Here is a 26,093-nt window from a genome sequence, read left to right as displayed (position 1 = left end):
ATCAACACACTTACTGGACCGATTCAAGGACAGTACTTTCCTGGCTGACGATGGACCCGCGTAATTTTTACTCTTTTGTAATGCATCGCGTAGGAGAAATCCTGGAGACCACAAACGCTGGTCAGTGGCATTGGGTACCAACAAAGCTTAACGTAGCAGACATGGCGACAAAGTTTATCAGCAAACCAAACTCACAGGAATGGATTAACGGCCCATCATTTCTTCAACAGTCAAAGGACCAGTGGCCAAAACAGCCCACTTTGTGCCCTTCTAACAAAGTCGACCATGATGAGATTAAAAAAACGGTCTTGATAATCAGAAAAGAAAGCATAGTAGTGATACCATTATACGTTGAGCGCTTTTCTAATTGGAAGCGCTTATACCGAGCAACTGATACTTTTCTGTTATACTTGGACATTCTACGAGCTAGATGCAAAGCTGAGAAACTCCAAAAAATTCTTACGCTCGAACAACTGACGTCGGCCAAAAACCTACTCTTCAGGAAAGCACAACAAGATGTTTTTCAAATCGGAACTCGAGACTCTTCAATCAAACGGATTCATAAGTAAGCCCAGCGTATTGATTGGACTGAATATTTACATAGATAGTGATGGAATAATGCGTACTCAAGGCCGTTCAGACACAATAAATCAAAGCCGAGACCAAATTGTCTTGCCAAAGCGCCACCACATCACTCAACTTATAGTAAAGGAATTTCACGAAACAAACCATCACATGCTTCACGAGGGAACAATTAATCTAATCCGCAGCGTATATTTTATTCCACAGTTACGTGTTGTTTACAAATCCGTACGGAAAGCGTGCCAAAGATGCAAAAATAATACGGCGATCCCGGAACCACCTCAGATGGCACCACTACCGCCAGCTAGAGTCGCCAGCTTCGAGAGGCCCTTTACATACACTGGAGTGGATTTCTTCGGTCCAATTCTCGTTAACGTAGGCCGACACAAAGAAAAACGGTGGGGTGTTATATTTACATGCCTCACTCTGCGCGCAGTTCATATAGAGATAGCCCACAGCCTTGACACTAGCTCTTGCATAATGTGCCTGGTAAACTTTATGTCGCGACGCGGGACGCCCAAGGAAATATTTTCTGACAATGGAACAAATTTCAAAGCAACCGAAAAGATTGTCAAGGAGGAGCTAAAAAATGTTGAGTTCGACAAGCTCGTTATAAAATATGACAAAATTAAATGGCGCTTCAATCCACCTGCCGCACCACACATGGGCGGGGCATGGGAACGTTTAATTCGATCGATTAAAATGGTACTCAAATCCATTTCCCCGAACGCCAATTACAACGACGAAAGTCTCAAAAATGCTCTTATAAGTGCAGAATACGTAATAAACTCTCGTCCACTGACCTTCGTTTCCTTGGAGGCAGAAGACGATGACGCACTTACTCCCAACCATTTATTGCTAGGATCCGCAGACGGCTTCAAGCCTCCACTGACAAGCGAGTCAAGCCCAAGACAACGTTGGCGCCAGGCAAACGAACTAGCCGATCTTTTCTGGAGGAGGTGGGTGAAGGAATACATGCCAATAATCACCAAGCGATCCAAATGGTTTCCCAAACGACATCCTCTGGCAGTTGGCGACGTCGTAATCGTAGTGGACGAAAATCTACCCAGGAACCTTTGGCCCAAAGGACGAATTACAGAGGTCGTCACAGCCAAAGATGGTCAAGTTCGATCTGCCACTATTAAGACTCAACATGGTATTATGGTACGGCCAGCAACCAAAATAGCTGTACTGGACGTTGCTTCTAAGTAAATGTAAACACCCCATAGCTGTTTACGTGGGGGGGAATGTTACCGCCCCAGTACATTTTGAAACGTCGATTAATTTACATAAATTCATCGGTTGGATCCGACACCAATCAACCTCTCGCCGACAATCGAAAGACCATACAGTTACAGTGCGATCCTCAATAGGAGAGGAAGATTTTTTAAAGCTCTTGATTTAATTTTGATTTTGTAATTTGATTTAACTAATAAAAAACATCGGATTATAAAGCAGTGCTGTTAGAAGCTTTCATTAAGGGGTCGGCTGTAACAAGATTTATACTGACTTTGGGTTTCAACCCAGACTTGATCGTAGTACCGTATTGAAGAATTCTTGAGCTGAGCTGATGTGACATGTTGGCAGATATGATCCTACCTAGAAAAGTAACACTTTTTTGATTAGGTACATCCACATTCTCTACGGCTACATTCGCTACTTTTTTACATCCCCTACCGACATTAATTACAACCCACTTACTTGGGTTGAAAGAAAATCCAAGGACTGTGCATAGTAGATTGAAATCTGTGAGTTTGTTTTGCAAGTTTTCATCCGTACTATTGAATGCTTTTCCTGAAGAAACTATCATGAAATCATCAGCAATCTGCAAAATCTGAGTGCTTTTATCATTGATTTGATGCAATCTTTTTGTGTATTTGTTGAACAAGATTGGGGATAAGCAGGATCCTTGGGGAACCCCACCTTTTGCAACTTGTATTGCAGTTCCCAGTTTCAACACACGATTTGATATAAAACTAAGAATCCAGTCTATGAAGACTTTTGGAAACCTGTCATTTTCGATAACCAATTTTAAGAAATTCAGACTTACACAGTTATACGCATTGGATAGGTCAACTACTGCTAGTACAACATTTAGTCTATTCTTTTTCCTTTCACATCATTTATGCACATCGCCGCTGATTTTCCTTTCTGGTATGCATAGGACCTATATGGCAGTAACTTATTTTCATTTATAAATAGTTCTAATCACTTTTTAATCCTACATTTTACTGTTTTGGCAAGAGAGGTATATGGTATAAAAGTTTTTGACATTGGATAAATCTTTGTTTCTTTCCTGTGGAAAATCACAGTTCATAACCTTATTATTGTATAAGGCTACCAACTCGACCTTGGCTGCTGTGCTGAGAGACTCAATCATTTTGTAAGTTATTGAACCCGCTCCTCCTGCAGTTTTTTTGTCTTGATCGACAACTTCTTGAAGATCCTCCAGAACAAAACCCAGATTTTCATTGTTCTTTCTGGAGGTATTTGCTCAATTAAAAATTCCAAAAAGAAACTTGATTTTTCCAGATCAAACCTATCTAACTTTTCGTCCTGACAGTTTTTCAGATTTTTTAAACACCTCCACGCAGTTTACGTGTAGTGTTTGGTGTTTATTTCAGTTATCTTTTTTAATAAACTAGTTTTCTTGGCAATTTTAACTGATTTTTTCCAGTTGATTTTGAGATTAACTGCATTCACATAATTTTCATATGACGGATTACGGCATGCTTTACTTTGACTATCGGAAAATTCCTTGAAGAGTTGCTTTAATTCATCATTCCACCTTTGGTGGAGTTAGTTTGGAGTTTTGTTAGCTATAAAACAATATGTGACTGCCTTGATTTCACTTGTCATACTTTTAGTGAGGTTTGCTATATTACCACATGACTCTATTTTTCCTAATTTGTTGAATAATCTGTTTTTTGCTAAGAACTTCATAGGTAAGCTTAAATCAGCATTTATTTTGTAAACAATTGGGACCACCAGTGCAGTACAGTGAATACCTTTGGTGAATGTCAAATCTAGCACTGATCCCGCCACTGAGTCTATGTTTCTTTTAAAGGTTGGACTATTGTTGTTTTCAAGTCTGTATCCAGCACTTGACATTACCCTTTTTAGAAAAATTCGTTTCCTGTTGTTTATACTGTCTCCAAAATCACTACATCTGGCATTGAAATCACCGGATATAATAACTTTGTTCAAAGGGTCAAGTTTTTCTATTAAATTGTTTACTTCTTCTTTGAAGTTACTGAGAGAAATGTTGGGTTCAAAATATACAGAGGTTAAAATCATATTTGTTCCTTTGTTGGAGGCACTTGCAATAATAATGTCACAGTTTGTGTTATATGTAAATTTTTTTAATTTTAGGCTGTTTTTGTATGCTATTGCTACTCCACCGTAGCCATCATCTCTGTGCTTTTCAATTAGGTTACAATTAATTATATTCCTATATGATAAGTCATGTGAAAAAACCTCCGATAGGATGGCAATGTCACAGTTCCCATTATTCAAAAAAAAATTCATGATTGCTTTTATTCTTTTTTAAGGATTGAATGTTATACTGAAGAATTTTGATACTCATTGTGTGAGATTACACGAATCTTTGTCAATGGTAGTAACTGGTTGTCTTCTTTCTCTTGCGGTAAATTGGCTATTTTGTTTGGTATCGAGTGTAGCTTTGATCTGATCTGATTTCGTTGATCTGATTTCGTTTGTATTGCTAATTTGGGACAGCAGCTTAATGATATGATGAATTTTATCCTCAGTGGATAGCCCAGGGAAAAAAGGAACATGGTCACTTGAGTCATTTATATACGGCTCCAAATGGAAATGAGGTTTCTGCACCGGAACTGTAGGTCTTTCCACCAATCTGCTAACGTAGTTGTGTTTTTTAGTACTGTTTACCTTGAGATCCTTATTCTGTGTCTGACTATCCTGTTTGATGAGAGGAGGAAAGTCACCATCATAATTCTTCAGAAGAGAGTAATTTTGATATACTGAGTAAGCACTTAATACCTCCTTCCTATCTATCTTCTTGATTGTCATAATTTTATTGATGTCCTGCTCCTTCGCCCATATTGGACAAATTTGTCTGTCCTTGGCACTGTGGTTCTTAGCATTACACAGAATGCATTTAGGCACCGAGAAGGTACCAAAACATTCCTTGTCACCACATTTGATACAGCGTTCTGATGACTTGCATGTAAAAGCAGTGTGTCCCAGTCTACCACAATTAAAGCACTGACGGTTTTTCGGTATGTAGTGGTCAACCTTCAACGAACAGATTGCAAACAAAATAATCTTCTTAGGTAAATCAGCTCCATCGAAGCTGACCTTAACGGTCTTGGTTGGAATCAATTTGTACTTAACACCCTCAGATCCGTTTGAGTTTTCCTGACGTCTCATCATGAGCTCAACTCGATTAATCTTTACTACAGAATTAAAATTTTCAAGAATTTCCTGTTCACAGAAATTTGTGGGAATACCCCTAATAGCTCCTAGAGACTCAACAAAGATTCGCGGAATAAAAGCATTTATCTTCATCTTCTTTAACTCGGCATTTAGAACTAGGGAGTTGGCATCTCGAGCGTTATGAAAGTATATTTTGTATAAAGAGGCTGCAAGTGGAATAATTTCCTTGTCTAATTTTTTCATACAGAAAAATACCACTCTTGATTCTCTTATTTTCAAACAGCTGACACTCCTTGGTTGAAACTAAAACAGCAGCTGCACCAACATGATTTTTTCAATATAAACAAGATAGACGCTTTTCCTCAATGTTTGTTCAATTCACTATTTGTTAATTTATTAGGATCTGAAATTGTGTTGATATTTTTCTTGGTCGCATCCAGGTTACTTTGACTGCAGTCGGCTGCAGCCACGTTTTTCGTATTTATGTTTCCACTCTTTTCGCTGCCTGAATTTGAGGCCATGTTATTTGGGTTCACGTTGCTGTTAGTTTGGTCATCCATTGTGTCCATCTGATTCGCACTAATACTTTCATACTGCACATTTTTTTTGCCATGATTTTTTCACAAGATCCTCCCATTAGAAAACTGGTTGCTGGCTGCTGATAAAGGTTTCTCTTCACAATTCTATTGCTGGTTGAATTTAGATCAGGGGGTTTGCCTTTGGCCAACACCATTTTACCGGCGTCCGCCATATTAGTCGCTGGTTTTACCAGCCTGCCAAAAACGTTCTAAACAGTATTCTACTTTATGTCACACACTTTTTCACAGAGCCTTTGATACTCAAAAAAGTAAGTTTTTCCTTGAAAAGAGCAGAAAACAACCCGTCTTGAGTTGGTTTTGAGCCTTTGGGCCAGAAAATGTTCACCCGCCGCAACTGGCTGCTGCGCTGCAGCATCCTGATCAACGTGGCGGTGATCCTGTACAAAGTCAGTTGATGATCGCCGGCGGCAACAACTATAGCCGCAGAACCAAAACGTGGCCGAGATCTTCGAGTCTGAGGAGAAGCAGCTGGTCAACTCCAATGCAGACTCTCCAGCAGCAGCACCTCAGGTGGCCGAAGGAGCTCCACCGTTGGCGAATGACAGTGGTGGAGCAGCCGCTGCCCTCAGCGATCCCTCCCAGGTGATCGGTAACATTGGAGCCAACGGCAATGCCGAGGCCAACAACACCCAGTCCAAAGGTGGCTACATAGTCACGGGCGACGAAAAGGAACTGGAGGAGCGGGTTCGATCGCTGATCAACTGTTTCGACCACGACTACCACCAACAGACGTTGCAGCGAGGTGATTTCTAAGTGCTCCAGAACTACGTGCGGGCGGAACACGGGTAAATCAAGTGCCACGAGTCGATCACCTACACAACGCATGCGGACTACTTGTTCCTGGACAACCTCATTCCGCTGCTGGAGCGCTGCAACGCCCCGGTGAGCATCGCCATGCACGCGCCCCTCACGGATTTTCAGCCCACGCTGGACTCGATCCGGTACCTAAGGGAATGCATGCCCGGCAGCCACCTGGTGCGCGCCTACACCACCCTTCACATTTACTTCGGCACCAAGCACATCCCCAAGTCGGTGCCAAAGCCGCACGACGTCTTCAAGATGGGCTATATGTAACGAACTGATTTTGTTTGTCTGCTCGCTACGAGATTCGTGCGGCTAGCTCAGCTCGCTCTGGTTCCACAGGATGCTGATGTTCCGCGTCCTGGCCTGTCGACGCGATGACTTGACGACCGCTGGCTCCTGTGTCTCGGGATGCTCGTAGTGGCGCCCAACGAGATTTTCCCAACAGTGAGAGCAACACAATAAAAATGGGAAGGAAGTGGATTTACCGCCTTTAGAAGGAGGACTTCGCCAATGTCGCACAGAGGCTTAACTTCGCCCTGGAGGACAGGTTAGACGACATGAGGAAGGCACTGTCGGAATACTACTCAGAAACGGGGAAATGACCAATGGTCACCACCACACCAAGCCAGACGACAGCAGGCAACAGACGCACCACGCGGAGGCCAATGGACACCACCCCCACAGCAACAGAGATAGCCAAACAATACCTTGTGGATGCCACCCATATCACAGACCCGCAGGAGGCCTGTCGGAAATGTGGTGGGAACGGACACTGGGCTAGAGGGTGTCGAAACCAACGGCTGTTATTCTGATGGATATGCGGCAAGATGGGTGTCAGAAGCGTCGATTGCTGCCAACGATCGGGAAATGGCCAGCGATCTCAGCCGCAGAGAGGCGAGCGGGGATCGCACAATGCTACCTCTACGAACTGACGGGCAAGCTAATCGAGGAAGAGCAGCAGTTGTCCGCAGCTGTGATGATTGGTGGGAACAGCTACAAAGCCACAATCGACACCGGAGCAACGGCAAGCTTCGTTAGCGAAGAAATGGCGGACAATATTGCTGCTCTAGGAAGGATTACAAGGACGAGACGACCTCGAGGTGGAGGTCAAGTTCGGCAACAAACAAGAGGCCATGAGCCTGTTGATTTTACCCGGAGTAGTGGATCCGTTGGTGTTGGGATGGAACTTCCTGAAATAAGTCGGAACCGAGATAAGGTGTGCTGGACACGAGATGATAATACCAGCCAGGAGCCGACACAATGGATGACTCGAGGAAAACCTATCGGTAGAAGTCGTTCAACAGGTAAACGAGTTGGACGATACTACAGCGTTCCTGAAAACAGAGCTGGCAGACTTCAGCACAATGACGGGAACATCGAATATGGCAGAACACCAGATCAAAATGAAGGATGACAAACCAATCAAACAGAGATACTACCCCAAGAACCCAGAAATCCAAGGGGAAATGAACGCAAAGGTGGACGAGCTTCTCCAAATGGGGTTCATAGAGCATTCAAAGAGCTCCCCCATCGGGATGGTGAAAAAGAAAACAGGCAAGTGGAGACTGCGTGTCGACTTCAGACAGATCAACGCGAATTCAGTGAAGGATGCCTACCCAATGTCCCGCATAAAGTACATCCTGGATCAACTAAGGGAAGCGCGGTACATCAGCAGTTTGTACCTGAAGGATGGATACTGGCAGATCCCACTGGAAAAATAGCAGGCAATACACGGCGTTCACGGAACCAGGCAAAGGTCTATTTCAGTGGAGGGTAATGACGTTCGGACTCCACTCGGCGTCGGCAACGTTTTAACGGGTTTTGGACCTAGTAATTGGCCCCGAGATGTCACCTCACGCATTCGCTTACCAGGATGACTAATAGTAATCGGTCGCACGCTAGACGAACACAAGAGAAACCTTAGAGAAGTGTTCCGGCGTCAAAGGGAAGCCAACCTGGGGCTGAATCCAGAAAAATGCCATTTCTTTAAGATGGAACTGCAGTACCTGGGACATCGAGTGACTAGCGAGGGAATAGGAACAGATCCAGAAAAAGTAGCCGCCATCGCTGAACTGGAACCGCCGTCGACCGTCAAAGAGCTCCGGGAATATCTAGGAGTAGCGTTGTGGTACCGCCGGCTTGTACCAGATTTTTCCAGAATCGCCAAACCCCTGAATGACCTGCTACGCACAGGCAGCAAGTGGCAGTGGACACCAGAGCACCAGATAGCGTTTGAGGAAGTAAAGGCAAGACTCGTAGCAGACCCGGTGCTAGCATGCCCGGACTTCAGTAGAACGTTCATCCTGCAAACAGACGCCAGCGACTACGGCATCGAAGCCATACTGACCCAGAACACCAAAAAGGGCGAAAGAGTAATCTCCTATTCGAGCCGAACACTGAACGGCGGGAAAAGGACTATTCAACAACGGAGAAGGAGTGCTTGGCGATACCGAAAGGGTCAGCTAAACGTCGTGGGCGACACATTATCAAGACAACCACTACCAGAGACGCTACGAGGATTGAAAGAGGCATCGGCGACAATAGCTTCAGGAGGGTGCAGCTGGATCAAGGACATGGGCGAAAAGATAAGGACCCAACCGCAGAAGTACCCGGACTATGTTATGCATGGTGAGACACTGTACAGAAACATACCACACCGAGCAGGCAGTGAAGACGTCGCGTCATGGAAGATGTGCGTCCCAAAGTCGCTACGGGAAACAGTGTTGAGGGAAAACCTCGACACATTATCGGCGGGACACGTAGGAAGCCGGAGGACAATTGCACGGCATAGAGACGCCCGAGCTCAAGTTAGAAAATGGGAGACTTGCATGCGGCTTAAGCCTAATCAAATGCAGGCGGCTGGGAAGATGTTGACCCAAATGCCGGAGGAACCATGGGCCGCGGTACGTGCAGACTTTGTTGGACCCCTACCAAGATCTAAGCGCGGCAACCAAATGCTTCTGGTCATGATAGACAGATTTTCGAAATGGACGTTTAGGGAGCGCATAGTCGCAAGGTACGGGGTCCTGAAGGTGGTCATAACGGACAACGGAGTACAGTTTGCAAGCCGTATCTTTAAAAGTTTCCTGGCTGAGATGGGTATCACACAACAATTCACCGCACCATACAGAAGCAAATGTTACGTACGCCCTCCACATAGAAAGATTCACATAGAGAAACACCGACGAATCTTTAGCCAGGTGGAGAGGTGCATGTGACTAACGAGACTCATACTGGTAAAGGCGGAAGAAAATGCAATTCGGCAATGCTCGGGTGTCGCGTGGCCAGAACAACGGCCACGATCAACCTACTTGTAACCATACTCCGGTAGCTGGCAAAGGGCAACAGCCGGCCGTTGACTCCCAAGATAGCAGATATCAAGAAACAGTAATCCTAGGTGGGAACACCTGGTTTATCCGATCCATACCGGCAGCCAAGTAAAAGCTCGAGTCTGGTATAAAAGACCTTAGACAAATAGAGCTTAGGAGAGAATCCATTTGTGTGTCTTGCTGACGGAAGCCGGCAGCTCCGAGGGAAGACGACTTTCCCTGGGGTAGTCGTCCACGGAGAATTTCGCCACCAGGACCAGCCACCATATCCAACAGTCCTTGAGGAGGACACAAATCGCTGCTCGAAAGATCCATATGTGTTGGACCAGCGCCGCCATTGTCATCAAAGAACGTGGAGAGGATCAACAATAAGGACGACATCTGTCATACTGTGATGTTTGTAGTCGCAGTACCCGTGATCCCCATGCTCCTGAAAATTGTTCAGCTGTAGGAGCCATTCGTTCAGAGGCGTAGCGACCAATAGCATACGTCGGAGAAAGTAGTGATGCAACATAAATGTGTTAATCGAGCCAACCAAAGTGAAGTCACGCATAACCAAAGACCAATATCCTCTTATAATACAATTGGAGAACAAGTGAAAATCAACAAAAAAACATTGGAAGCATTCAAACATGCACTGAAATACATTTAAACCAACCGAATCGATAGACAAAGGGCGAATCATGATGAACAGCCGTTGAAGAAGTCGCATGCCTCTGGCATATTATAACTATATACTTTGTGTTTAAGTAAATTGGTATACTTAGAACAGCCGTATTTTGGTGCACGTATATTTATATATGTATATAAGTTAACACCCAGAATGCTAAATGCTCAAGTAAGAGTATCGCCACACGCGCAAAATCCCAAACAAAAACAAATTGGTTATGAGCACGAGAAAAGCATAAGCACCAATTTCCCAACAGTAACCCTATACTGGCCAGAACGTTGCCCAATAGGCCCCTAATTGAGTTCAGCAGCCACGTGCGCTGAGCTTGCACTTCCCACCTTACGATCGTGGGAAAGCTTCAACGCTGGGTGATTGAACCCAACGCCGAGTGCATTTGGCAACAACAGTTATTGCCAAATTAAGTTGACCAATCAGAATAAGAAATGGTCAACTGCACCGCGGCAGCAGCAATATCAGCGACAGCAACCAATTAGGACCGACCACATCAACAACAGCAGCGATGTTCAATGACGATAGCAGAGAACGTCAGCAGAGGCAGCAGCATCAGCAGCAGCACCTAGGTTACATTATTAATTATTAACATAAAAAAAGTTAGTTGTAAATCTGAACTCAAATAATAAAGTTTGTATTTTTTTAAAATAAAATACTATCTAAACTTTTAACTGGCGCCCGAACAGGGACCTGATATAAAAGTTCGCGAAAGATACAAGTTCCGCGCTTCGCGACGAGCAGTAAAAAAATCCTGCCGGTTCGGTAAAGTTATCCTGCCTAATCCGTACGAAAAAACCCGACCACCGAAGCCCGGAAGTGCCACAATTAAAGTGCCGTTCCAGAAAACGCTACAAGGTGACACTCCTGCAAAAAGGACTTGTACCTGGTGGACATATCAGGCCAACTTTATCGCTGTGATTCCCTTTAGTACCCGTTTGGAGGGAACGTGCAAACAAAGGTGTAAAGGAGGTGCCCTAGTAGACCCGCATCCTGGAGAAATCACTGCAACGTGGGACAAAAAGGAGAAACACCAAGATTACCGGCACGAGAGCACACCGAGATATGATTATTTTGTAAGCATAAAATTAAGCAAATATTCCAAACAAAAACAAGAAAGAACGCTATAGTCGAGTGCCTCGACTATCAGATACCCGTTACTCAGCTAAAGGGACCAAAGGGAAATGGAAATAAGCAAGCAGCAAAGCAAGACTGAAATGCGCCACCTACCGGCGGTAGACAGATTTAAGCGTTATGGGCGTTAGGGTGGGCGTGGCAAATTTTTTTTTTGGTCAATCGATAGGTATTGATGAGACCGATACAGTTCAGTTAAAATTTTGTATCTAGCATGAAAATTGTGGGCGCCACAGGCTTGGGCGGTTTGTGGGCGTTAGAGTGGGCGTGGCATATTCGCGTATCAAAATTGCGCTGCGTACAAAGCTACGGAATCTAAATCTGAAATCCTGATTCTATATCTTTGATAGTTTCCGAGATATCCACGTTCATATTTACGATTTTTTGAAGTTTGGGGGCGGTTTGTGGGCGATAAAGTGGGCGTGGCAAACTTTTTTTTAAGTCAATCGATAGGTATTGATGAGAACAATACATTTCAGTTAAAATTTTTATTCTAGCATCAAAACTGTAGGAGCCACAGTTTTGGGCGGTTTGTGGGCGTAAACAAACAAACTACTGAAACAAACTTGCGCTGCGTAAGAAGCTCAGGAATCTGCACGCCAAATCTCCATAGCCTAGCTCTCATAGTTTCCAAGATCTCAGCGTTCATCCGGACAGACAGACGGACAGACGGACAGACGGACATGGCTAGATCGACTCGGCTAGTGATCCTGATCAAGAATATATATACTTTATGGGGTCGGAAACGCTTCCTTCTGCCTGTTACATACTTTCCGACGAATCTAGTATACCCTTTTACTCTACGAGTAACGGGTATAAAAAGGAAACAATAATTGTCAAGCGACAAACAAATTCCGTGAAAAGGAAAAGTATAATAACTAACGAATAATTAAATTGATAAACAAAGAATCAAAGAATTTTAAAATTAAATTAAATCGATCGCAAAAATTTTTACAAAATAATTGTTACCTATCAAATTTAAAGAAAAATATTTAAGGATTAAAAATCTACATTAAGAATTAAGAAAACACAGAGCACTTAAATTCTAAGCTCTAAATCGAACCTTATAATTTTTACAGCACTAAATAATTATTTTCTTTCCGAATTCTGAGTAACTATCAGAAAATTTTTTTAAAATATAAATTCATCCTTTTAATCTACTGTTCAAATATCGTGATCACAAAATATAACTAAAATGCCCGACCAAGATTTAGCGGACAGACTAGGAAACCTTACAGGCCCTTCCGCAACTACCAATGCGCGACTTATGACCGAGAGGGATATCGAAGAAATAATAAAATGTGTCTTAGAAACCAAATTAAGTGGCTTGGTGAAAGAAATAATTAAACCCAATAATGATTTTTCGCAATATAAAGACCAAACAATTAAACGAGAACTAGCACACAACCTTAGTGAATTAGACAAAATACCGGACATTGTACGATCGCTTAGGGAATTTTCAGGAAACAAAAGTGAATATTCCTCATGGAAAAAGAGTGTAGCACGAGTTTTAAAAATCTATTAAGGGAGAATTGGTTCACCAAAATATTACGGAATTATTTTAGCAATCCGCAATAAAATTACTGGACAGGCAGACGCAGTGCTAGAATCATACAACACCCCACTCGACTGGACAGCTATTTCGAAATGCCTAACATCGCATTTTGCCGACAAACGAGACCTTAAAACTTTAGAATACCAGCTCTATGCCCTCGCTCAAGGAAACAATACTATAGTCGAGTTCTACCAAACAGTCTACCAACAGCTATCCCTCATCCTGAACCAAGTTAGTAACATGAACGTTTCACAAGAAACCATACAATCTTTAACAACTATGTACAGGGAAAAAGCTCTAGACACTTTTGTTAGAGGCCTAAACGGAAATCTAGCTCAACTGTTAGCAATCAAAGAACCGCACGACTTAGGGCACGCACTACACCTATGCAGTTTGCTTGAGAACCAGACCACTAGAAACAATCAAACACCTAAAAACATTTACTCAGGAAAACCGCCTACACTACCACCAAGAACTCACCAACCGTTCCGAATGGTAGGAGCGAAACAAAATTTTCATCCCCATTTATACCACAACCCTAAACAGATGCAAGTAGTAGCCGCAACCGGGAAATTCCCCTTCACGCAAACCACCCAACCTAATTATTACAATCAAGCTAATCCAGACCAAGCAAGACAATTAACACCCTATATTTCCCCGACACCGCCCCCCCCGACCCCAACCAAAAGCAGTACGTATGGAAGTTGATCAATCAATTCGATCGCGTCATATTAACTATATGAATAAGCCGGCGAACAACGATTATTCTGGGAAACGACCCCTCAGCACTTCTAATGTTCAGAACATTAACAAGATGCCAAGACAATTTCATATTCAAACCGAGTCCAAAACTACTACACAACAGGAAACGCAAAAAGACACAACTAGTGCAGAGCAGGAATATTACGAAATGGCAGAACATAATAACATAGGCGAACTTCAAGAAGAATTTACTTGGCAAACTGATACAGAACAACAAGAATACATTGACATGTCCGAGCTCTATTTTTTAGAATGAATCGTTCCTCACTACCTTATTTTAAAGTAACGACGGGGAACGAAAAAATCTTAAAATTTTTAATAGACACAGGCTCAAACCAGAATTACATCCAACCACAACTGGTACCAAACCCAAAACCAAACGAGAAAAACTTTTCAGTTAGCTCTGTGGGAGGCAACAATAATATTACACAACACACGATTCTTAAACTCCCCAATATCTCAGATAAACCAATGAAATGTTTTCTACTAGATACACTAAAAACATTCCATGGCATATTAGGCAACGATACAATGAAAATATTAGGCGCAATCATAGATGTCAAAAACGATACACTCATTCTTGAAAACAAAAGGAAAATTAAAATTCACCAATTAGCCGCACAAGCCGTTAACACAATAGGACCACAAGTCAGTCACATGACCGAGTCACAAAAAATAATTATAAAAAACCTTGTACAAGGCCACAAAAACTTATTCGCCGACCCAGACACAAAATTAGCATACACAACTAAAGTGGTAGGAGAAATAAGAACTTCATCAGACTCCCCAGTCTATGGAAAACACTACCCATACCCAGCTTCACTAAGACAGGAAGTAGAAAAACAAATAAACGAAATGCTCGAAGATGGCATTATTAGACCTTCACGTTCTCCGTATAATGCACCCGTTTGGGTAGTTCCAAAAAAGTCAGGTCAGTCCGAAGAAAAAAAGTATAGATTAGTAATAGATTACAGGAAACTCAACGACGTCACTATCTCTGATCGGTACCCTATCCCAGAGATTGGCGAAATTATTGCACAGCTAGGGGTTAATAAATACTTTTCAGTGTTAGACCTTAAAAGTGGATTTCATCAAATCCCATTAAAGGACACGGATATCGAAAAAACAGCCTTTGCAGTAAACGGTGGAAAATATGAATTCACCAGGCTCCCATTTGGTCTAAAAAACTCGCCATCTATTTTCCAAAGAGCCTTGGACGACATCCTGAGGGAATACATAGGGAAAATTTGCTATGTGTACGTGGACGACATAATCGTTTTTAGCAAAAACGAAGTAGAACACGGTCAGAACCTCGAAAAAGTATTTTCAACCCTACAAAATGCCAACATGAGGTTACAAATAGAGAAATGTCATTTTTTCAAAAACGAAGTAGATTTTTTAGGGTATACCATCTCACAAGACGGAGTTAAGACAAATATTGACAAAATAAAAGCAATTGCAAAATTTCCGATTCCGAAAACGTTAAAAGATCTACGATCTTTCTTAGGCATGACAGGGTATTATAGAAGATTTATTAGAGATTATGCAAAAATTGCAAAACCACTAACCATTCTCCTCAGAGGAGAAGAAGGTCGCATATCAAAAAATAAATCAAGCAGGACAGCTATTAATTTAGACAAGGAAGCAATAAATGCTTTCGAAAAATTAAAAAATACACTTATCTCCCGTGACGTCACCCTAGCATACCCAGATTTTGGAAAAGAATTTCAGCTTACAACCGACGCGTCAAGTTATGCGATAGGCGCAGTCTTAGAACAAAACCATAGACCAATAACATTTATCTCACGTACACTCACAAAAACCGAAGAAAATTACGCAACAAACGAAAGGGAAATGTTATCCATCGTGTGGGCACTTCAAAGCCTAAGACATTATCTTTACGGATATTCGAAAGTGGTAATATACACAGACCACCAGCCCCTAAGTTTTTCAAATAGTGTCAATAACCATAACGCGAAACTAAAACGATGGAGAGACCTTATTGGCGAATATAATCACGAAATTAAATACAAGCCAGGAGTAGCTAATGTAGTAGCTGACGCACTTTCTAGGGCCCCGGCCGAAATAAATTCACTCAGCTCCACGGCAACCATTCATAGCGACGAAAGCTCATCTCACAATCTTATATTTTCTGTAGAAGCTCCCATTAATGTTTTCAAAAATCAATTATTCCTACTCATGGACGAAACGGACTCAGATACTTTTGAAATTCCATTCCCAACCTACCATAGACACATAGTAAAAAGAAGAGAGTACACAGAAGAACAAATAATAGCAATCCTAACATGCAGACTAGATCCCAGATTAATAAACGGAATTTTTACTTCCGAAGAAGTAATGGGAAAAATACAAAATATTTATCCCACATATTTCAGTTCATATAAAGTAAGGTTCACGCGAAAACAAGTAGACGACGTCATGTCCGAATTACAACAAAATGAATTAATAACTCTAGAACACAAGAGAGCGCATAGAGATGCGAAAGAAAATAAAATACAAATACTTAAGAATTATTTTTTCCCGCAAGCTCAAAAGAAAATTCAAGCAATAGTTCAGTCCTGCCAGACCTGTAAAGAATCTAAATACGATAGGCATCCGCCAAAGGGCGAAATTCAACCAACACCTATCCCCAAATATCCAGGAGAAATAGTCCATGTAGATATTTATATCACAGAAAAAAACAGCGTATTAACAGGTATTGACAAATTTTCCAAATACGCTCAAGTAAAAATTTTACAGTCAAGAGCAGCTGAGGATATTAAAAACCCCTTAAGAGAAATGCTTATAGCTTTCGGTATGCCGAAATGGATAATAATGGATAACGAACGTTCTTTAAGTTCTGCAGCTATAAAATTCATGCTTGAAGACCAACTTAAAATCTCAGTGCACACCACTGCCCCATATGCATCAACAAGTAATGGACAAGTAGAAAGGTTCCATTCGACACTATCCGAAATTTTAAGGTGCTTAAAAAAAGACAACGGGAGCATGGTATTTGAAGATTTACTTTTTCAGGCGGTCCAGGAATACAATAAATCAATACATTCAGTAACAAAAGAAAAGCCCATAGACATTTTTTTTAGAAACACGATCCCTAATACACCGGAAGGTAAAAGAAATCAACGAGAGGAAATAATACAAAAAATTCAAAAGAAACAACTTTATGACTTAGAATACCACAACAAAAACAAGAACCTACCAAGACATTTCAGGCCAGGCGAAATAGTACACGTTAAAATCGACAAAAGATTAGGGTCAAAACTAATACCTAGGTATAAAAAAGAAAAAGTAGCAGAAAATAAAAACACCACCATTATAACTCAAAGCGGAAAAATAATTCATAAAAATAATATTAAAACATAATTTTTCAGACTATTTTTACCAACCTGCCTGGGTATTACCACGGTCCTCGACTATTCAAACTCCCAACTCATTTCACTTGAAACCGGACAAGCAGCCAAACAAGACGGAACGTTTAAAATCATCCACATTTTCAACTTGACCAGCTACGAAGAGACATTTACAACTTTAGAGGAATCATTTAAATCACTTACTTCATCTCACCCGCTTCAACCATATCTGTCGTACGAACTAAAACAAATCAAATCCGACTTACGCAGATTGCAAACACAAAAAAGACCAAAAAGAGCAATAGAAGCAATAGGGACAGCATGGAAGTGGCTGGCAGGATCACCAGATCACCATGATTATGAGGTCGTAGAAAATAAGATAAATGAACAGCTAAAAAATAATAACAGACAAGTAGTAATAAACCGGCTAATTAACGAGAAAATAAATCAACTCAGTAATGCCACAAATGCAATTATAAAATTTACTCAAAGCTCGGAAGGAATAATAGACCAAAAAGCCAATATTTTAAAATACAAAATACAACTAATTAAAGAAGAAATTACAAACATTCTGTACGCAATAACTTGGGCAAAATCTAACACAGTGAATTCATTCATTTTCTCAGCAAAAGAAACCAACATTGTAGAAAACATTTTTAAAGAAGAAAACAGTTTATTTTCCGACATAGAAGAACTTTTAGAATTTGCTAAAGTCAAACTTGCCACCAACGGCCACGACCTCATTTACATTATTAGCCTACCAACAATTAACAAAGATACTTGCAGAACATTAAAAGTAAAAGCATAACGATCTAAAATATGAAAATCTACTAGAATGTAAGAAACAGCTATTCGCAATAACAGAACCTTGCGAGGCACATAACGATAAAACTATTTGTAATTCCGAAAAATTGCTAGACTTAAGTAACGATACTTGCGTAAATGCTCTGCTCAACCTTAAGGAACCAGTATGCAAAACGGTCAACAATCAACACATTCCCGATGTCGAGGAAATATTGCCAGGAACTCTACTGCTGAACGACTTTAGCGGATTTGTCTCGTTGGACGAAAAACTCTAAAAATAACGGGGCTCATTTATAATCCAATACAGGAACTCTACAGTAACAATTGGAGAAAACATCTACAAGTCAAAAGAAACCAGCACGGTCGAACCGGAATCCCCACTTTTTCAATTACCAGCGGAAAAGTCGAAAATAGATGAAGTACTGTCACTACAAATGGTCAAGGAACTTAACATAAACAACACAAGAGTACTAGAGAAACTCAGAAGCGAAGGAACTATAGATTCTTCCCTGAATTATGGATCCGCCATCATCCTATTTGTAGTTACCCTAGGACTGATCATACGATTCATGCGAAGGCGCAAACCAACAGAAGGCTTGCCAGCTCCAGCGAAAACAACTGAAGAGCCATCCCCTCCCGGATCTGTACTCTTTTACGTTGCGACCGAGGACAGTCGCGTTTAAGGGGGGAGGAGTTAACACCCAGAATGCTAAATGCTCGAGTAAGAGTATCGCCACACGCGCAAAATCCCAAACAACAACAAATTGGTTATGAGCACGAGAAAAGCATAAGCACCAATTTCCCAACAGTAACCCTATACTGGCCAGAACGTTGCCCAATAGGCCCCTAATTGAGTTCAGCAGCCACGTGCGCTGAGCTTGCACTTCCCACCTTACGATCGTGGGAAAGCTTCAACGCTGGGTGATTGAACCCAACGCCGAGTGCATTTGGCAACAACAGTTATTGCCAAATTAAGTTGACCAATCAGAATAAGAAATGGTCAACTGCACCGCGGCAGCAGCAATATCAGCGACAGCAACCAATTAGGACCGACCACATCAACAACAGCAGCGATGTTCAATGACGATAGCAGAGAACGTCAGCAGAGGCAGCAGCAGCAGCAGCAGCACCTAGGTTACATTATTAATTATTAACATAAGAAAAGTTAGTTGTAAATCTGAACTCAAATAATAAAGTTTGTATTTTTTTTAAATAAAATACTATCTAAACTTTTAACTTATATATATCCAATAAAATATTTTCCAAAGCCCAGGATCCGGAGCGTCGAGATCTCATCGCCCAGGATTTAAAGAGGGGGTAAGTTTGTCGGAACACGGTTCCTTTCTTATAAACATACATATATAAATATCCGTGCAGTATCCTACAGTTTTATAGACTACTATAAACTTTTCCAGCGGCGAGTATCAGCCCTGTTGTTGTATGTACAATTGCAAGAGCTCTCTGAGCGACGTTTTGTAGTCGTGAATAGTCAGCATTTTGCTGATGTGTGCACCTTCACAGGTGGTAAATTCGATACTCTCCGCTAACCATATATTGTCAATTAGTTTAATTTCCATATGATTTAGCCAACATTATGTTATTCATCCACGGCACACGCCGACCTAAATATTGTTTAATAAATTTGTAATGTAAAAAGAATATAAAAACATGAAGTGCTAGAGCTCTCTTAAGGGGGTGTGCTGACGCGAGAAGTGGAGTAGGTCAAGAACAATGACATAACTTTTTACGGACAACCTTGACAATAGGGGATCGTATTGCGCGGCCCGCGACGATCCATTGGCACGCGAACGTGTGAAGGGGAGGGAATATGACCAAAACACAGCCCGATCGTATTGCGATCAAGCGACAGCTAAGCTTGTGGGGCAGTGTGGACTGACGAACTTTATGAACTAATATTATTTTCCAGGCACTCTTAATATTTATTCTCGTTATGTTGGAGAGGAGAGAGGCTTACCAAGATCCCACGACCCGAATACGACGTAGCTTATGCCGGCAAATGGTGCCAGAATATCGGACGCCTCTCCCTCGGCCCAAGTCCCTGTCAGGCCTCGGGCACTAATATGCCCACGTAACAGAATTGTCGCCCAACGGTAGGATTTTTCATACTCCTTTAGGAATATTATTAGGGTCAACCATCTCGATGCCTGCGGTATCGGAGTGGAGGCACCTAAGTATGGCAAAGCTTCATCTTTTTTTGCCATGGGTAATTTGACTCTTTTATGGAGCAGGGAGATTAAATAATTTTAAATATACGCGTACCTACTTATTTGTCGAGCTAGTAACTGTAAAGTCCCCAACTTCTGTGACTGTCAGTGTTGAGCGGCCGCTCAATCAGAACTTCGTCTCAGAATAGTGGCTTGACTTTAGGATGTTTTAATTTTTGTCTTTTACAATCGTAGAATTCCCTGTTTTGTTCATGGACCAATTTGCCGGAATTTCCTTAAACCAAGAACTATGAGTTATCCTTTTTATAATACTTTAAAACTACGTGCTGAACGACTATTTGTTGAAACTAACGTAAATACAATTTATAGGTGCTTTCTGGCCGACGCCACACAACGTACTAGGCATTTGTCCGGTCGTTTGCTTGGTTCGAGTCTTTGCTGTTTCCCTTGACTTATTTGGGCGGTGGGCGATTTTTTTTTAGTTTCTCTGGCCGACGCCCCACAACGTATTAGGCTAGTTTGGTCAGATCGTTTGCTTGGTTCGAGTCCAGAGAAATAGGAGACGGTTGTGAAGCCCGAGAATGATCGGTCAAAAAACTTGTTTTCCGACGACTGGCGGGAGGAGGTTTTTGGACAGATTCCTTATCTAGACACAGCCATTCCGTTTGGAACATTTGGATGTCTAGAAAAACGGAAAGTAAGGGCATGTTAGCTTAGCGGAACCGCGTTGTGTAGAAGCGGCTAACACCCCTAGTTAGGGAAATTTATTTTGTTTTTTTTGGGGCTTAAATATCGGACGGTTCTTGACCGAAGAGAAACTTGAGAAGCAGAGAGAAGCACCCCCAGGTTATAAACATTTTTATTGTCGACTTATTCAGCGTTACGTCGCTGACCGGGTGTTTTGAAAAGAATCACGTAAACCTTTTATACCAAACGCAAAAAAGTGAAGACAATTTTAGCGCGTGTATTAATCAGCACAAAGTGACAATCTATAAAAGAAAGCGGAGGCCTTTAAAGAAGGTCCAATCATATAAATGAAGGGGGCCAAGAAGAAGGTCCTATTCCAACCCAGCACCGGAATAGTGACCCGAGCAACAACGCGCGGAGACAATCACCAACCCCAGAGTGCGAGCGCGCCAAGGCTAGGAGACTCACCTGAAAGAGAGCCGTGGGAGCACATAATCAGCCAGGACAGGTAGATACCCTGTCCGAAGAAAATAATTTGGACCAATATACTGAAATGAAAGGAGCCGTCGGTGGGGAGAATCTACCCCTAGGACCGCCGAAAGGAAGATCAAGTATGCTTCCCCAATTTCAGAGGCACGAGGAGGACAACTTAGAGGCTGCCGAGCGACGGGAACAAAGATTAATGGAGCTCTTGAGGCAGAGCAACGAAATGCAGCGTGGAATGAGTGCCCAGATAGAAGCACTGAAAGCACAGATAACAGAATTGCAGTCTCCGACTTCCAGGAGACCCGAACAGAAGGGACAAATTGTATGACCTCAGCCGCCAACAAGTCTTTCGTGAATTCCATCTTCTTCTGGCAGGTGCGGCCACCAAATGGTATTGACAGTTAATGGAGGACAAGGCAGAAGACTACGATTTTTTTTTTCTTGGACGTTGATGCACTATAGTCAGTACAAACAAGTGGCCCTACGACACCAAGCAAAGCTTGTTACGCGCGGAGCCCATCACCGTTTTGGGCGAGTAAACATAATCGCGGACAAAGAAAAAGACAATGTAACAATAGACAATTAAAAATACAGGTCAATATACGAATAGACAAAATACATCAAGTAAAACTAATTAGTTACTAGGGAGGATAGTATTATTGATTTAAAGATAGGAAGTGAGTCAGTAGTAGATATTAGATGATATAGTCTATTATAATCATTGCAAAGTACTCTAAAAGGTTCATGCATTGCGTTATTAGAGATACAGTGATTTAATACTAAAGGAATATAGTTTCTAGTGAATCTATTTGGCACATTAAAATGCAGTAACTCGGGACTCTCTACATCACCATGAATAAGATTTCTAATAAACTTAATACCAAGCATAGTTCTACGGTTAGCTAACGATGGTAAGTTAATTAGAAGTAGTCTACTAGAGTAGGATGGCAGTATTAGGCTTGTATCCCAGTTAAGTCTCCGTAAGGCAAATATTAAGAAGTTTTTTTGCACAGACTCAATCCGGTCTATATGCACACCATATTGGGGACTCCAAACAGGAGCGCAGTACTCAAGAATTGGTCGGACTAATGAAATAAACAAGGTCTTTGTGACATAGGGATCATCGAATTCCTTCGACCACCTTTTGGTAAATGCAAGCACGCCCCTGGCTTTATTTACCATAGTAGTAATGTGATCGGAAAATTTAAGTCTAGGATCCATGTAGACTCCAAGGTCGTCAGCATGCGTTATCCTATCTAACGCACAACCACTCAAAGTATACGTTGAGTAGTGGGGGCTGACACGAAAAAAGGTCATTAGTTTACACTTAGAACCATTTAAATTCAATTCATTATCCATGCACCATGTTTGAAATGCATTTAGATCCGATTGTAAAGCTAAACTTTGTGCGGGGTCATTATATTGCAGGCACAACTTAACGTCATCTGCGTACATAAGAACCCGTGACTTCGTTAAGACTAATGGAAGGTCATTTATAAATAATGTAAACAGGAGCGGACCAAGATGACTTCCTTGTGGTACACCGGAAGTAACTCGGATTAGGGATGACAAAGAGTTTTTAAAAATGACCCTTTGAGTCCTATCATTCAAATAACTTAAAATCCACCTAAGAAGATCACCTGGAAACCCTAAAAGATCGAATTTCCGGACTAAAATCGGGTGATTTACAGAATCAAACGCCTTACTAAAATCAGTGTAGACCACATCAGTCTGACGATTCTTTCTTAAACCTCCTATAACAAATGAAGTAAACTCCAAAAGGTTGGTTGTCGTTGACCTACGTTTAATAAATCCGTGTTGACAAGAGGAAATAAGGGACCTACAATTGTGTTGTAAATGAGGCGTAATAATGTTCTCAAAGAGCTTCGGTATAGCTGATAGCTTTGAAATACCTCTGTAATTACATGCGTTCAATTTACTCCCTTTTTTATGAAGCGGGATAACAAACGATTTCTTCCATCTGTGTGGGAAATCGGATGTTTCTAAAGACAAAGTAAATAGTTTGTGCAATGGTCTACACAAAGTCTCAGCGCAATACCTAAGCACACATCCAGGGACTCCGTCAGGACCCGGAGAGTAGACTGGTTTGACCCTTTGCAAATCTAAAAGAAGTGAGCTTTTACTTATAACAGGACAACAAATAAAGTTTGATTTAGGAATGACATATGGGTAAGACTGGTCTGGAGGACTTGATGTTGAATAGGTGGTTTGAAAAAACTGTGCAAAAAGATCGGCTATGGCTTGATCAGTGCTAGCAGCCGAATTTTCAAATTTAAGTGATGATGGGTAACTAGAAGATTTACGCTTTGTGTTAACAAAATTATAAAACTGTTTTGGATCCAGTGTAAACTGGGTCTTGCAACGAGCTAAATAGTTTTTATAACACTGGGCGTTAAGCACGGTGAAATCAGATCGAGCACTTAAGTATCGGGAAAAGGCAGCTTGTGAACCTGAAGCTCTAAACTTTTTGTAGAGTCTAGACTTTACATTTTTAAGTCGGGCCAGCTCTTTGTTAGGATAATACGTAGGAACGCATGTATCAAAAACTTCGTTTAATATGTTATAAAATATATTAACCGCTTCATTTATATTAGTACCTTAGTACAGATTGGACCAATCCGAGCAAGCTATAAGGCTATTAATGAGTGCAAAGTTCGCTCTACGAAAGCAGGGGATGCGTTTAGCTATTTTTTCAGATACTTCATACACTTTTGTACCCGTGTCAATAGTCAGCTCTAGCGTTGGGTGATAAGGGTCTTCTGGTAAAGTAATTGCAGAGGTTCTAGCTATGCAGACACAATCTGGACTGGAAACAAAGCATAGATCCAGTAATCGTCCTAAGAAATTTAATACATGATTTACTTGAGACAATGAAATATCAAGCAAACCGTCAAGAAAATCATGCTGCGTTGAAGGTAACAATATATTTGAGGTTTCGACTGTGGACCATGTCGCCCTAGGTATATTAAAGTCACCTAAAACTATTAACTGATCCCTATCTGATAGTTTACTTGAAATAAACTGGATAGCGGACAGATGATTCGCATATGTCGGGAATTCCGATGATGGCGGAATATATGAACATGTTATGTATATAGAAATACCCGGAAGGGATAGTTTTATACACAGAAATTCAATGTCATTTATTTCGTCGGACGTTATTACTTCAGACGTTAATTCTGAGTCAACTGCAATTAAAACTCCACCTCCACGTCGGGACGGACGATCAAGCCGGTAAGTTGTGTACTTACTTGGAAAAACTTCGGAACTTAGAACTTCCGGTTTTAACCAGGTTTCAGTAAAAACAATAACATGGGAAGACAAGGAAAAACTATCAGTATACAATTTGGTCAACTTACTTTGTAAATCTCTTGTATTCTGATAATAAAGCTGAAGAAAAGAATCTAGTTTTTTGAGATAGATGAGGATGTAGATGTCGATGGCTCTTTAAAGGGATTTCCAACTTCCTTTGAACGAATTTTCTTTTTTTTAGCTTCGTACTCTTTAACAAAAATGCCAACAGGCCAAAAATTGGCTGAGCACATAGTTGCAAAATGAGCACAGGGAACACCGATCTTAAAAGATGATACTTCCCTAGCATATGGAAAATTAAATCGTTCAACCTTTAGATCATCAATCTGAACTTTGTTACGGATATAGGCCGTAATGTCCAGGGATGAAAGGTCAGGATTTAGCCGAGAAACAAAAATTTGTTTCCGCTGCGGTTTTTTTGACTACTATTCGTTGACACAGGAGATGGAACGAGCGTTTTCCACTACCGGAAGTGACCTTATGAAAGTCAAGAAATTAATGGAACGCAAGCAAGGACAGCACAAAACCTTCAGCGATTATGTCTCCGATATGCACAACTTGCATTTCAAACTGAAGCATAAAATCGCTGAAGATGAATTTGTTGAGCTTTTGAAAGACAACATGAACTCCCAGATGGGCGGCTTGCTGCTAACATCCCCATTAACTTCGTTAGCGGAATTCAAAAGGGAGGGTCTCCGAGTGGACCGCTGGTTACAGTACTGCGAAAAACATGCCCAGCACTACAAAGCTTTCCTAATAGTACAAACGTTCTTACACCTTATAAACATATAAATCAAACATTTCTTAGATCAAAAGAGGTAACATCATAACCCAAATTCCATGCGCCAAGTTTATGAAAATACTAGAGTATGTCGAGGAATCACTAGAACCTTCCCCTGTCGAGGAATCACTAGAACCTTCCTCTGCTTCAGGCTGCTCTTCGTGCTGCTCCAAACGGAAACGTTTTCTGGCGCGTGGCATCTTTTCAGTTTGGCTCTTCAAATACGAATGCTTTCCCTTACAGCTTGCGTCCCCTTTTCCTTTTTCGCCAGCGTCACTCGCTACTTTCTTCTACTCTCGTTCTCGCATTCCAATACACACACTAATGAGAACTTCTCGTTATTCCTTTTTGATGCGGACACCTGCATCCTTCTATCTCGCTCACACCAGTGCACAGACTAACGTTGACAACAGAAACTATTGCCTCTATTTGAGCAGCCAAAGGAACAGCACAGAAGGACATACATGAAAACGAATGGGAAGCGAAAGACAAATCAAAGCTAACAGTTGTTATAACTTTAATTGGCCAACTAATCTACGACACGGCCATCCTGACTTTCACACGTCCTCGTGTGTTTCCAACCTT

The 26,093-nt window shown here is 41.5% G+C and overlaps 1 pseudogene; it reads right to left on the bottom strand.

Annotated features, from left to right (window-relative positions):
* Positions 1-6,011: 6,011 nt before the first annotated feature.
* LOC119562359 overlaps positions 6,012-26,093 on the bottom strand; it is a 35,785-nt pseudogene continuing 15,703 nt past the window's right edge.

Source organism: Drosophila subpulchrella, unplaced genomic scaffold, assembly GCF_014743375.2.
Source record: "Drosophila subpulchrella strain 33 F10 #4 breed RU33 unplaced genomic scaffold, RU_Dsub_v1.1 Primary Assembly Seq429, whole genome shotgun sequence".
Lineage (NCBI taxonomy): Eukaryota > Metazoa > Arthropoda > Insecta > Diptera > Drosophilidae > Drosophila > Drosophila subpulchrella.
Note: the sequence above shows the minus strand (reverse complement) of the source record. Positions and strands in the feature narration are given on the sequence as shown.